Source organism: Podarcis raffonei, chromosome 1 (genome assembly GCF_027172205.1).
Source record: "Podarcis raffonei isolate rPodRaf1 chromosome 1, rPodRaf1.pri, whole genome shotgun sequence".
Taxonomy (NCBI): Eukaryota; Metazoa; Chordata; class Lepidosauria; order Squamata; family Lacertidae; genus Podarcis; species Podarcis raffonei.
In genome coordinates, this window is record NC_070602.1 from 48,264,888 (window position 1) to 48,279,256 (window position 14,369).

At 42.9% G+C, this 14,369-nt stretch overlaps 1 protein-coding gene across 5 annotated transcripts in view; it reads right to left on the reverse strand.

The window, feature by feature from the left end:
* The window catches only part of TMEM229B (transmembrane protein 229B), a 42,337-nt gene that overhangs the window by 21,257 nt on the left and 6,711 nt on the right, over positions 1-14,369 (reverse strand). For 2 of the 5 annotated variants that reach the window (XM_053385291.1, XM_053385271.1), the window contains exon 2: positions 3,416-3,652. The exons of the other annotated variants lie outside the window; for them this stretch is intronic. The gene's annotated coding sequence lies outside the window, so the exon portion shown is untranslated. The remainder of the gene's footprint in view (positions 1-3,415; positions 3,653-14,369) is intronic. 5 annotated transcript variants of the gene reach the window in all.

Here is a 14,369-nt window from a genome sequence, read left to right on the forward strand (position 1 = left end):
ACTTCTGAAGAGGCAGACAACTTGCATATATACATATGATAGCACTGTGAGCAAGTAGACCAGTGCGATCTCTTTATATCATGATGGCTATGAGGGGCAGAAGGGGAGGCGGGTGGCGCTGTGGGTTAAACCACAGAGCCTAGGGCTTACTGATCAGAAGGTCGGCGGTTCGAATCCCCGCAACGGGGTGAGCTCCCGTTGTTCGGTCCCAGCTCCTGCCAACCTAGCAGTTCAAAAGAACACCCAAGTGCAAGTAGTTAAATAGGTACTGCTCTGGCAGGAAGGTAAACGGTGTTTCCGTGCGCTGCTCTGGTTCGCCAGAAGCAGCTTAGTCATGCTGGCCACATGACCCGGAAGCTGTACGCCGGCTCCCTCAGCCAATAAAGCGAGATGAGCGCCGCAACCCCAGAGTCGGTCATGATTGGACCTAATGGTCAGGGGTCCCTTTACTTTTATGAGGGGCAGAAGCAAGGGTAAGAGGCATCTGTGTGTGTTGTTGAGATATATGTGTACAAAAAGAGAGACAGAGAGCACCATCTGCTGCTAGTGCAGCTCAAGCATTATCCTGAAAATCTATGTGGATTTTCAGTTAAAGAGCACTAAACATGGAATGACTGTCTGGAAGAATGAATCCCTTCCAACTCCATTTCTCTCAGTGCTCTTGCTCAGATGATAATCAACAAAGACAAAAGCAAGCATAAGCACACCTGTGTCCATCTCTGGATTTCCAGATGGCTCCTCAATTTGATAGATTTGACTATCTTGCCACACAGAGGGTCACACTTGCTACCTCTGAAGTGTAAGAAGTGCTCCACAGCAACATTACTATGGAAACCACCCAGGCATTTCTTCAAATCCTGCTCCGTTGAACAATCTTAAAAGTAAGCCGGGACACCTTGCTGTGAGTTCTTTGCCATCCTTGCATCTGCACAGCAGACTAACCCAAAGCAACGGGGAACATTTCACTGTAAGGCTTATTTTCTTTTGCATACTTTGAGCTCTCTACACCAGAGTCTAACAGTTGTACATATCAAGGCCACAGCTTAGAGCTGTACAAGAGGGGATCATTGTAACCCTCCATTTAAGGAGTCTCTTTTGACACAAGCTTCTATACTGTGGCATTTCACAAAGGTCACTAACGAAAAGAGCCCTGTTGTGTGCATCAGCTTTTATCAAAATCTTTGTTATTCATAAATAATAGGGAATGAAACTGGGCATGCCAATGTTCTTTTTACTAAACTGTGTATAAGTCCCCTTCCTGTGTTATTCATACGAAGGGAAATCATGCAATGACTGGGAGCAGGTGCACACTGCCTGCCTCATCCTTAGGGTTGCATGGCCAAGCTAGCCATGGTCTCCAATAACTGAATAGGAGTCCTTTTTGCAAATACCTGCTCATGCAAAGTCCTTTGTCGTCCCCTTCTCCTTGTGCCCTCTTGAGAGTCCCATGGACTGCAAGAAGATCAAACGCGTCCATTCTTAAGGAAATCAGCCCTGAGTGCTCACTGGAAGGACAGATTGTGAAGCTGAGGCTCCAATACTTTGGCCACCTCATGAGAAGAGAAGATTCCCTGGGAAAGACCTTGATGTTGGGAAAGATGGAGGGCACAAGGAGAAGGGGACGACAGAGGACGAGATGGTTGGACAGTGTTCTTGAAGCTACCAGCATGAGTTTGACCAAAATGCGGGAGGCAGTGGAAGACAGGAGTGCCTGGCGTGCTCTGGTCCATGGGGTCACGAAGAGTCGGACATGACTAAACGACTAAACAACAACAGTTCCCTAAATTCAGAAGTCATGGGTATTAGTTCTTGCACAAATGGTGCTGTGTGTGTGTGTGTGTGTGTGTGTGTGTGGCCAAAACTTGTGTGGACTCGGTTGAACCTGTATTTCGTCACATTTTCTAGTGCAGCCTTTCTCAACCTTGGGTCCGTAGATGTTGCTGGACTACAACTCCCATAATTCCTGACCACTCATCCTGCTAGCTAGGGATGATAGGAGTTGTAGTCCAACAACATCTACGGACCGAAGGTTGAGAAAGGCTGCCTAGTGTAACCTTGGCATAGATTCAGGGGCAGGGCTATGCAGAACAGGTATGGATACGGCTCAGCCACAGTAGCCCATGCTCTGGTAATCTTCACTACTGCAATGCTGGACTTTCAAATGCTGCTGCAATGTGTTATTTTATTGCATTTACTGTATTTTATCCCTTTGTGCTGTATACTGTTCCAAGAGGCAAATGTCTCGCTAAATCAGTATAAATAAGTTGTGCTGTGCTCCCTGCTTCTGTTGTAACATAATAGTCAGGACCCGATAAATATCACCTACAGTTTGCAGTTTTTGCAACAGACGACACCCATGTGCCTAACTTCATACATTGCAACTGAATTGTGACACATTTATATTTCTAACCTCTCTCTCTCTCTCTCTCTCTCTCTCTCTCTCTCTCACACACACACACACACACACACACACACAGCAAGAGAGAGCCCTGGATGACATCCAACATCAGTCATACTCAGAGCAGACCCACTGAAATCAATGAACCTAAGTAACTTAAGCACATTGGTTTTAACGTGTCTATTCCAAGTATGACTTAGCTGGATATCACTGGGATCTGGAGAGGAGACAGTCTGACTGGAACAACCTTGAGATGGAGTGGCAACAGCCCATTGTTAAGAAACCTGACTCACGCTGGGGTTTAAACACCTGCTTTAAATAGCTAGGTCATACACTTTCCTCCACAGGATATACAGCCTGTTGGATCAATGGGAACCTGAGCAGCAAAATGTAAAAGAAGTTATTGAATCCAGTGGAAAGAGCTTATCCTCAGTGAAAACAGGGAAGGTAAAAGGTGGCACTATAAATCAACAGCAGGGACTTGAGCAAACAAAGAAGAGGAAGTTTGGCAGCCCACAAGCCCTGTTTCACGGGCGCTGGATAGACAGCTTGGGAGAATGAAACTGCCGTGTTTCCTGCCGACCTGGACTAACCCCTCTCCCCGCTGCTGCCCTGCCAGTGCACCTCTGCCGTGACCTAAAGAGACCTTGACCGAGGCAGGGAGAGAAATTCCTCCTCCCAAGCCCTTAGCTGCCAACTCCTATATGGACAACTGCCCAGCTAGTAAGTGACTCCACACAATGAATTTACTTCACTGAACAGCTATTAAATCAGCTTTACTTCTTAAGATGGTGGCTGAAAGCGAATCAAAGCCTTGTCTGTTTTTAGCAAGCTTTTGGCAGAGACAAACCTGCTTTGCTTTCTCCTGTGCCCGCCCGCCCGCCCCCGCTCCTAAGAAAAGCCCCTTGGCACGTAAACAAGGCCATTTCCAACTCTGGGCTGAGCCACTGCCCTCCCCTGCCCACCACATGGTTCCTGGTAAAATTAGCCAAGCCACCTTTTTTTTGCCTTACTTACCTAGAGAAGGGATTCTAGCAGGCTGCCCTTGCTACAAAACTTCCTGGACTACCACAGTTTTGATGGGGCAGCAATCGGGGGTCCGGCCTTCGCCCTCTTAAGCCAGCATCACAGCAGCTGCTGCAATCCTTTGAACTGGAGGCTGACAGAAGCAACAGCAAGCAGCGTCTATAAGGGTTTTTATCCTTTGGAAGTCGATCTGTGTCTGCATCTCAGCAGCTAGAACTCCCAAGCAGCCTAAATGGATGAGAACGCACAGGAGGCATTTGGGGGCATGAATTATTCATTCCCTTGTTCAGATCCGCTGCCAATAGATCTACATTCTTCTTCGAGGCCCGGCATGGGACTCCACTCTTGTTTTCAACAGTAATGGAAGACATCTAGGTTTCCTTTGATAGTCCTCGAGGGCAAACGATAAGGGGCACTTGCTGTACTCGAAGCAACAGGATCAGGCATCAGGGAGTCAGCCCAATGTTCCTTTCTCAGCTGCGGTCACCACTGCGCCACCCGGTACACCTGGCGAAATTTTGTTATCTCAGAATGGTAGCAGCATTGCTAGGAGCATCTGCCCCCATTTGGTCTGTAATAAACCTCGCTCAGTTGCCCGGAGAGATCAATGCAAGCCCCTTTGTGAAGGGCAGGCAAAGCATTTGGGAGTCCTCGGTAGAACATTGCATTCACACCACTCAAGTTCACGTCACACTAGCTATTCCCTTGCTTTTTTAACGAATGTGGACTTGAAAATATGGAAGAACAACTTCACAAAATCACAATGTGGAACAACCTGCCCCAAATGCAGGAAACCTAAGGCCCTTGAGAATCCAAGGATCCATTTATTGGGTTGTTTCTCTGGAAGAAACCCGGCTCATGGTCTGAGTGCTTATCACCCTTACCTAGCCAAGCAGTTCTGGAAAGGAAGGAAGAACAGATCCTTCCCAATGGATCATCCCTCAGGACTTGGATAGCCAACCTAAGCAACCCTTGCCTGGAGAAGAAGGGCCTATCCACTCATGTCTAGATTGCTGCCTGCTCTGTTGCTGAGCAGGATAGAGGTAAAACCACAGCAAGGCATGAGAGTGGCATACACAGTGCTATAAAGCAGCCTTTGTCACCTGATGTGTGTCAGTGTCTACATACAATCATATTGTATCATGCACAAATATTTGGTGCCAATGGTTGTGCATCTATGTGAAAATTGTGTATAGCCAAAATTTAATTTCCCTTGGTTGGCATGGGGGGGAGCCCTGCAGGGAGGCTTTCCATGTAGCTCCACTGCCTCCCCTCACTCATCCTCATGTGAGCAACTGGCGGGAGGGAGGGAGCCAAAGAGAAATAAAGGGGGAACACAGCAGCGGCAGAAAGAGAGAGAGATGCAGGCAGAAGAAAAAGGCTGGAATGGAATCTGGAAAGGGTCTAAAGCCAAGCGCATAATGTATGTTAAATGCACGTAAGATGTGACTTAATTGTACATATTAGCAGCTTAAAATGCATCAACCCCATATCCCCCTGCTCCATTTCAAGTCACTTTCTTATGTTGCTGTGCACACCAGAGAGGGGTTGGTGATGTTTTCACCTGATGTACATTAGCTGTGCCAAACTCCTGTTCAGTGAGGTTGTAATGTGTGCATGCACTGTCATCTGTGCATGTGCAACACTGTCTCAAATGTACACACCTCAGCTTAACTGTGGCCTACATTTTCGAATCAGATGGAAGCTGGTTTTAAGGCATCAAACAGCATAATTTCTCGATAAACTAAAGGATACATAAGGATTGTGGCTAACCTCATGCAAATGCACTTTCAAACACCAGCAGTGGACTCTGGAGCCAGAGTCAATGGTAATGTGTACACAGCCTTCTACTTGGGTCTTGGCTGTGGTACAGGTGCACCAAAAGCTATTCACCACTGCCTTGGGAGAAACTTATTCCTCCTTACTTGCAAAATCCTGACTTTAGAGTTGAGGAGAGTTGGCGTCTATCAGGGAGAGGAGCTAATTCTCAGCTACAGCACAGAGAGTAGGCAAATGGATGATTGCTTACTTAAGAGACACTGCATTGCTCAGGCAGTCTGCAAGGCCCAAGGGTATTCAGACAACAATGCAGCCCAATGCCACTCTGCTTTTAATGAGACAGTAGCTAAGATAGGCCAATTTTGTGATGTATGAAGATACCTTAAGCATTAGTTACCTAAAGGGAGATGCTAATTGGACAAAAGGTGTGTCTTAGTGCTTTGGAGAACTGTATTACAGCAGAACTCCAGAACCACAGTCAGAATCCTCTGGGAAGCAACTATTAAAAATAAGCTCTTCTGGGAAATGAGACATCGCAGGGGAAGAGATTCTGAATTGATGCAAGCTTTATATTCACTGGATGGAGTACACATCAGCATTCAACTGCCTAATGATGGAGACTGCAACCACCAAGAAAAGAAAAGAAAACTTGTTCCGTTGTCTGGAGAAGCTGTTTTCAACAGAGCCCAGCAAAGGAAGCGTGCAGCTGTATTGAGGCAATACTGGGTGTTGAAATTTTGCGCTCCTAACAATTTTGTGCTAGGGCAATCATGCTTGTGCCCCTCCCCACTACACTACTGCATTAAGAGTATTAAAACAATCTAACCTACAAGGTAGAAAGCTGCAACAACCCTGTGAGAACACAGCACCCAAAACGTTTTGCTCCTTGCCTCCAATTTGATTTCTGAGAAACAAGAGGGTAAATGGTAGAAATAATCAGCTTTGTAGCAAATCTGAATGCCTCTATTTTGCAGACTCTTCACTTATGTTTCAAGTTTTCTGCCCCATTACAATGTAAATTAGCAAAAATGCAGGCTTTTTGAAGTCATTCCTGTGTATAAAAACAAAGCATGGAGCTGCTGACTGCATTCATATAGCTCTAAGAAAAGTGTAGGCAGCCACATTGACTAATGCAAGCATGTGCCTGTCTGGAAAAGAACCAGAACGTTTGATTCCACAATCACGGGGTCTCTAAAGCAAAATGCCATAAGAACAACTGTTGAAAACTGTTGAAAAACTGAAGGACTTTAGCAAAACAAATGATGGAAGGTTTTATATAGCTAAAACTTTTATATAGCTAAAACTGAAAAGTATGGACAGATGCAAAATTAGCCCTACTATTTTGTTTTACTCATATTAAGAACATAACCAATAAAGACATCATCTTCCATTTATTAACTGCACCTAGATTAGTGACTGCAAAAAATGGGAAAACTTTTAAATGAAAATCTTTTTGAAGCATGAATTTTGCAAGTATGGGACACTGTGCTTATGGACAAATTAACCATTTCACAAAAAGAATATTGATATGGGGTGAATAAGACTCACACCATCTATATGACATGGTATCCTTCTAGGGACTTTGTTAAGACAGTTGAACATGGTTTTCACCTTCCATCAATTTGTGGAACTGTATGGAGATACACTTTCATTTGACTGCTTTTCTTGGAACGTCTAATACTACAATCATTTTTTTTCTGTACAACTGCTAAATTCTGTATTCCTTGTATGGGTATGTTTTATTACTTGATTTTTAAAAAACCTGCAATGTGGGCTATATCTTAAAAGTGATACTTGAGAGATTCTGACAGCTCTCATTCCTGTGACATCATTTCACATTTTGGCTCTTTATCCATTTGACCTTTAGCCTAGCAGTAATACATCTGAGGTTAATTTTGGGTTACTAACACTGACACAAGATCCTATAAAAACTGAATTTGTGCAACACGATATTCCATTAAAGCTTCAATTCTCATTATTGAAATGTATTATTAGCATGATTTTGCAAGCACACCAAATGATAAATGGTACACCTTAAGACTCCAATGAACCAGGAAAAGGACCATTTTGTTAAAACCCCACCTACATCAGCTCTATCAAGGTTTAAATTAGAGTAAAAATATAATTCATCAGTAAACTCCCCTTGATCCAATAGGGATTGAGGTCAGGACACAGTTGCTTAGCAACCTAGCAGATTAGCATTTCCCAACTGTTACATACTCTGTGGAGGACAGTGGGTTATTAAACGCTTCAGCAATACTCCTAGTTTTTCCACTCTTCTACTATTTTTTTCAGGAATGAGTAACTTACGGTGCTATCCTATTAGGAATGTTTACTCAGAGGGAAGTCCCTCTGTGTTCAATAATGTTTTCTCCCAGGTATGTAACTGTAGCCTTACAGCACAATCCTATACATGTCTGATAAAAAAAATTAGTCCTACTGAGTTCAATGGGGCCTACTCCTAGGTAAATGTATAATATTTCTTTTCTTTTACCAGCAAAGTGACTTGAAAAATTGGCATAAAGTTTTAATTATATATTTAGAAAAACAATTACTGCTCAGTTGTGGTCATGTGTTTATTATGTGAAGTAGTTCTATTCATCACTTTTCAGACGGGCCTCAAAAAAATGTTTATATATAAATACAGTGGTACCTCGCAAGACGAATGCCTCACAAGACGGAAAACTCACAAGACGAAAGGGTTTTTGGTTTTTTGAGTTGCTTCGCAAGACGATTTTCCCTATGGGCTTGCTTCGCAAGATGGAAACGTCTTGCAAGTTTGTTTCCTTTTTCTTAAAACCGTTAATACAGTTGCGACTTGACTTCGAGGAGCAACTCATAGCATGCGGTGTGGTAGCCTTTTTTGAGGTTTTTGAAGACTTTGGTGATTTTTGAAGCTTTTCCAAAACTTTTCCGAAACCGTGCTTCGCAAGACGAAAAAATCGCAAGACAAAAAAACTCGTGGAATGAATTAATTTCGTCTTGCGAGGCACCACTGTATAAAGTTTGTAAAAAGAGATGCAAGGATGTTGGACCAACAAGGGTATGACATCTAGATGAAAAGCACTTTAAATTATGCACCAGTAGGTTCATGTGCAGCAGGCTTTTTCAAAAATATTGTCAGCATTTCTATTCGCTCACTTAATTCATTACTTATCCCCACCTCAGACATGTATACAGTTCTTTTCCTTGGTTGCTCAAATAGCAAATTAGTAATCCCATCTTCCATTTGGTTCAGTAGCAGTGAAAGGCCTTGAAGAGCTTCCTGCCCAGGCACCATACAGATGTTCTTGGTACCATCAGCTCTGAAGATCTTCATTGTTAAAAAGAGGTCAATCCATCACAAACAGCAGCCAAGCTAGACTGCACTGCGATGATTGCTTATGGGCAATCATCCCTAGCTAACAGGACCAGTAGTCAGGGATGATGGGAATTGTAGTCCCAAAACATCCGGAGGGCCGAGTTTGGGGATGCCTGTGCTGGAGGAATTTACAGAAGACGTGCGGTTCCTGTCAAAGGTGCTGGCCTGAAACAGGACAAGCCGCAGTGAGAGTTGAATTCTAGTTCAAGACCCATCGCTTAAGTCTAAACTAATGAGCATCAGTTCTCAACCTTACGCGACACAGGGAAGACAGCACATGATAGCGAAGGCGCTTAGCGGATGAGATCCTCTTTATGCACTAATCCATCTTTTATATAGAGCTTGAAGACAAGATTGCGTAGGGAGAGGATTTATTAGGAGAGGTTGCCCAAACTACTGCACTAGATTAATTAATTCAACAGCAGGGGTCAGAACACAGGATGACATAGTTCCTTTCTTGCTTCCCTACTAACATAAATCTATTTGAGTTCTTGCACAAGCAACTTTATTCTAAAACTGTTACAAGTGAGTACTCAATGTGAAAAATATTGTGCATCGTCCACTTCAGATGCCCTTGAGGCTGGTCTCTGCTTTTTGACACAGATTGGTACTCTTGTCATTGGCAAAGGAGTAAGCACTCTGAACAAAGCTCAGTGTGGCATCATTATCCCTAATTAACACATACAACAGTAACTTTTACTAATGAGCCAGAATATCACTAGATCTCGGCTTTCTTTCCCAGCTGCTGTCAGAGTTAACACATAGCTATTTAATTTCCAAATATTTCCCTTCCAACAAAGGGAAATAAGTGCTCTTTTAAAGAAGAGAGCAGGGAATTATACTAGAATGGGTAAGAATTGTAATGTTTTGGGTTTATTCTTTCCTCATTATGATACCCTCCCAAGTTGTTAGGTTTGAAACAAAAACTTTTGAACAATGACTACTGCAGCCTTCTACAAGGACCCAAGAACCTTCTGGGATCCTGTATCTTAATGTCTTCTGGAAACTCAGGTGCTCAGTGGCATGTTTTGGCTGCAGTGCTCTCAGAAAGGAAACTGCTAGTGGCAGGAAAAGCAACAGATGCCTGAATTTTGCATGAGAAGCTGAATTGAAAAGGTAAGGCTATATTATACAACACTAAGAGAAATACATCTCTCAGTGTGGAGCACTTGCCACCAAGGCTATGTTTTAAAAACCCAACAAACACATTTTACCATTAATGGGTATATGGTGTTTCTTGATGGCACTTTGCAGCAAGGCAAGGCAAGGCCATCCCTGCTTTATGAACCAAAATACAAAATTCAATGCTGCTTCAATGTGAAGTCATCATATCAAGTACTTCTATATGTGAAAGATGGTGCAATCTTTGGGTTAGATTACTGCAATGCATTACATGGTTTGACTTTGGAGACTTCCCAGAAGCTTCTATTATTCCAGAACACAGGTGCAAGATTGCTACTGGGAGCACTCCTAGAACATATCTGCCCAGCTCCGAAACAATTTCACTGCTAGCAAGTGCCAGCCCAGGGCATTTTGCTGTATGATGTGAAACAATAAATGGTTCCCCCAACCCACCGTACAGTGCCTCAGGCCAACCATGTTATTGATACATGAGGCAGAAGACCTCACCAACAGTTCTCCTCCTCCCTGGCAGCAGAAAGAAAGAAAGAAAGAAAGAAAGAAAGAAAGAAAGAAAGAAAGATCAAATAACTAAAAACTTGCCGTTTCATGAATTCCACAATCAAGTGCCTGAGGTGGTTGCCTCACCCTGCAGGTGGGTCAATCTATTCCCAATAAAATTTGAAATGCTGGTGTTATATTTGAAGCCCTATACAGTGGTACCTCAGGTTACATACACTTCAGGTTACAGAAGCTTCAGGTTACAGACTCTGCTAACCCAGAAATAGTACCTCGGGTTAAGAACTTTGCTTCAGGATAAGAACAGAAATCATGTGGTGGCAGTAGGAGGCCCCATTAGCTAAAGTGGTGTTTCAGGTTAAGAACAGTTTCAGGTTAAGAACGGACCTCCGGAACGAATTAGGTTCTTAACCTGTGGTACCACTGTATAGCTTGCTTTCTGGGTACCTAAAGGATCCTCCTTCCCCACAAGTTTCTGCTTGTGCATTAAGGTCTTCAGAGCCCTTTCTCTGAATGCCTGCTCCCTTCTGGTCTGAGGCACGTGATCACCAAAGACTCTTGATTATATCAAATGCTCTCCTCTGGGAAACTCACTTGCACCTCCTCTTGTACTGTAGTTAAGATGCTAGGTGAAGCGTTACTTTACTTTCCCAGGTTAGACTTTTGAACTTTTAACCTGAGCCTCATTCTATTTTGTGACGGTTGTGTTATGTTTTCTACTTCTCTGCATCTTTATAGGATGATGATTTAAAACACTGTGTGCAAATGTGCCACCCCACTCATGACCTCCAAGGGCAGCAGGCGCTTATGTGCGGGTGAAGGTGCACGGCTGTGTCTCTGTGACACCTGGGGACAAGGCACAAGCATCTCCCCCTTCCACTCTTAAGGAGTGTCCAAACAGGTGGCCACTGTGAGACCCAGTGTGGTGCAGAGGTTAGAGTGTTGGACTATGACCTGGGAGGCCAGAGTTCAAATCCTTGTTCAGCAATGAAGCTCACTGGGTAGCCTTGAGCCAGTCGCAGTCTCTCAGCTTCGCTTATCTCACAGGGTTGTTGTGAGCGGGGAAATAGGGAGGAAAAAAACCATGCATACCACTTTGACGGAAAGAGGAGGACAATTAATTAATTAATTAATTAATTAATTTCCTCCTATGTATGTATGAACAAATGAATTCTTCTGTAGTTAAGGTTTCATTAGTTTTCTGTTTTGTTGTACTGATTTCAAATAGGGTGTGATATGCAATTTTTAAAAAATGAATGGGTGAATGAATAGCCAGAGTGTATTGCTTCATATGTTTGCGTGTCACCTGCAATCTGAAGCAGTACTTTCTGGACACAAGTTTATGACTCCATCTGCTGTTAGAAAGAGCTAGCCAGAGGCTATTCAAAATCTCTGGAGAAACAATGTACTTTCCCCACAAATACTTCTTTAGATGAGATATAGGAAATTTGCTTTCCATGCTCCGCTGCTAAACACAGCTGATGTGACTATTGTTATTTGTTAATAAAATAGGTCAAAGTTTTATTCTGACATTTAGCCTAGAATCTTAGTATTATAATTAATCTGCTCTAATTGATATCATTTTGGGGGAAGGGATATTTAGCAGACTGCCAGTTTATCGGTTCAAAACCCTTGCTGGATCAAAACCAGAGGAGTATGGCATAGTATACAGAAATGATGAGCAGGTTGTGGTACAATGCAGTGGGTCAGGGAGATCAAGGTTTCAATCTGTGCTTAACCATGTAGTTCACTGGATGATCATCGACTAGTCACTATTCAAATCCCTGGTTAAAAGGGAGCCTGGTTAGTTAGTCTCAACCGTGGTTAATGTCATTGACGATGTCATATTTAATTGTGATTAAGGCCAGCAGGAGATGGAAGGTGGTGGTGAAGACAGAAGGCAAAGATATCATGGCTGGTACATCTACACTGACTCAGTGAGATGTCACAGCAGTAAGCTTGAAATGAATTTTCTGAAACTACTGCACAGTATACAGTGGTACCTCGGGTTACATACGCTTCAGGTTACAGACTCCACTAACACAGAAATAGTATCTCAGGTTAAGAACTTTGCTTCAGGATGAGAACAGAAATCGCGCACGGCAGCGCAACAGCAGTGGGAGGCCGCATTAGCTAAAGTGGTACCTCAGGTTAAGAACAGTTTCAGGTTAAGAATGGACCTCCAGAACAAATTAAGTTCTTAACCCGAGGTCCCTGGCAGTGGTGTAAGAATTTACTCTCACCTACACAGTATTTTAATTCATCTTCTATGCTTTTTATTCATTTCTACGAGCAGCACTTAGGAACAGTTAATAATGGGAAAGTTGGTATGAAGATAGAAATTAGACTCCTTTGTATAGCAACTGTAAAATGAAAAATTGCAAGTTAATAACCTAAACACACACACACACGCACACTACCAATGCTGAGTACCATAGAAATGCCTGTTAATAAAAATGGTTCCCTTTGTAGGTTACCAGTTCAGTGGCGGATTATCACATAAATACTGCATTCCTGAAAGCTGTTTCCTTTCACTAAGTGGAGATTTTTGCTTCGGTTTCAAAAGAAAGGGTGACCCCCCCATCATAATAAACAGGAACAAAAGCTGCTCACTCCTGATTCCCCCCCCAAAATAGTTGGCATCAGGGAAGAACACAGATCTTTGCTCCTTGAATCTTTGCATTTTATTTATATAACCAATGATTAATTGGTTATGAGTATTTACATACTGCCATTTAATACAGTTTTCAGGATAGCTTAGTTTTTGCTACTGGCTTTGCAGCTTTTTGCTGCCATTTCTTGTCAATCTACAAAAAATAAAAATAAATCTCTTGACATGCTGTTCAAAATAACCAACACCATCCATGTCCAGAACGTGAATCTCAAGTTCTGAAAGCTGGGACCTGGAAAACTTCTTACACCTGAAGAGCTAATCCTATGCATGCTTACTAGGAAAGGAAGTTGCACTGAAACCAAGTTTCTTCTGAGTAAATACTATTCTTAGTAAAAAAAAAAAATAGTCTTATGCTCAGGCTTCAACACCTACCCCATAATGCATCCACCGAGTTATAATCCAACATTTTAAACCTGGTCATAGAAGCTGGTTTAAAGCGTGCTGCAGTCGAAATTAAGCTAAGAACAGGCACTGAAATCAATGAGACTTAAGAATGCTTAGCTTTGGCTGGATCATGCCCCAGCTTGGCACTATACACTTGGCTCAGTCATTGTAGACTCAGATCTATGTATGGGTTGTCAATTTTACCATTTTTTTCTATGTTTCTCAACTTTATTCCCACAAGGAATATGTTTTGAATAATGCTTGTATTATGGATCATAAACAGCAGCGCCATCAACGTTAGCTACTCCTGCGGTCCATAAAAACCCGTTGACATTAGCGTCCAAATATGGGGGGAAATACAAATGTTTTATCACTTCAAAAGGGCTTCCTCTTTTTAGATGGAGAGTGAGGAGGAAGTGAAACTTCTCAAGATCTAACCAGCACACAGTAGGTTCTCCAGCAAAATTTGCAGAACCTTTCATCTAGAAACAAATTGTTTATTATAGTACTGTATGTGTGAAGACCTGCAGGGGATCACTTTGGGCAGACTGGCTTCTAACAAAATACCTCAACCTTACCCTACAGGCACCAGGGCTGCTGCCACTCAGACAGCTCAGCTCAGAAATGGGTGAGCACTGCTACCACCAAGACCTAATAAAGGGCTCTTGGAGCTCTTGAGCTTAAACAGTCTACAGCAGGGGAAAAGGGTGGAGAGGGACTGGCTTTCTGGAGAAGGAAAGGGAGGAGCAGAGGCCTGAGGGACCTCTGTTTCCCCACCAGCAGGGAGGTATAGGAAGGCCCGACAAGCCACTTCCCTAGTCCTCTCCAGGTTCTATTTAAAATAACAGAGCAGATAAACATGGGGGGGCAGAATCATAAAATTTGGTAATGGGCACAAAATCCCTCAAATAAGCATATGCATATATATATATATATATATATATATATATATATATACACACACACACACACACACACACACATATCTATCTATAGCATTAATATTTTAAGAGCTACAAATTCAAAGAAAAAACTGTTGATGTTCAAACGGACCAAACCACCACCATACCAAAGCAGTACACTTCCCCCCTCTAAAAAGGATGTAGAGT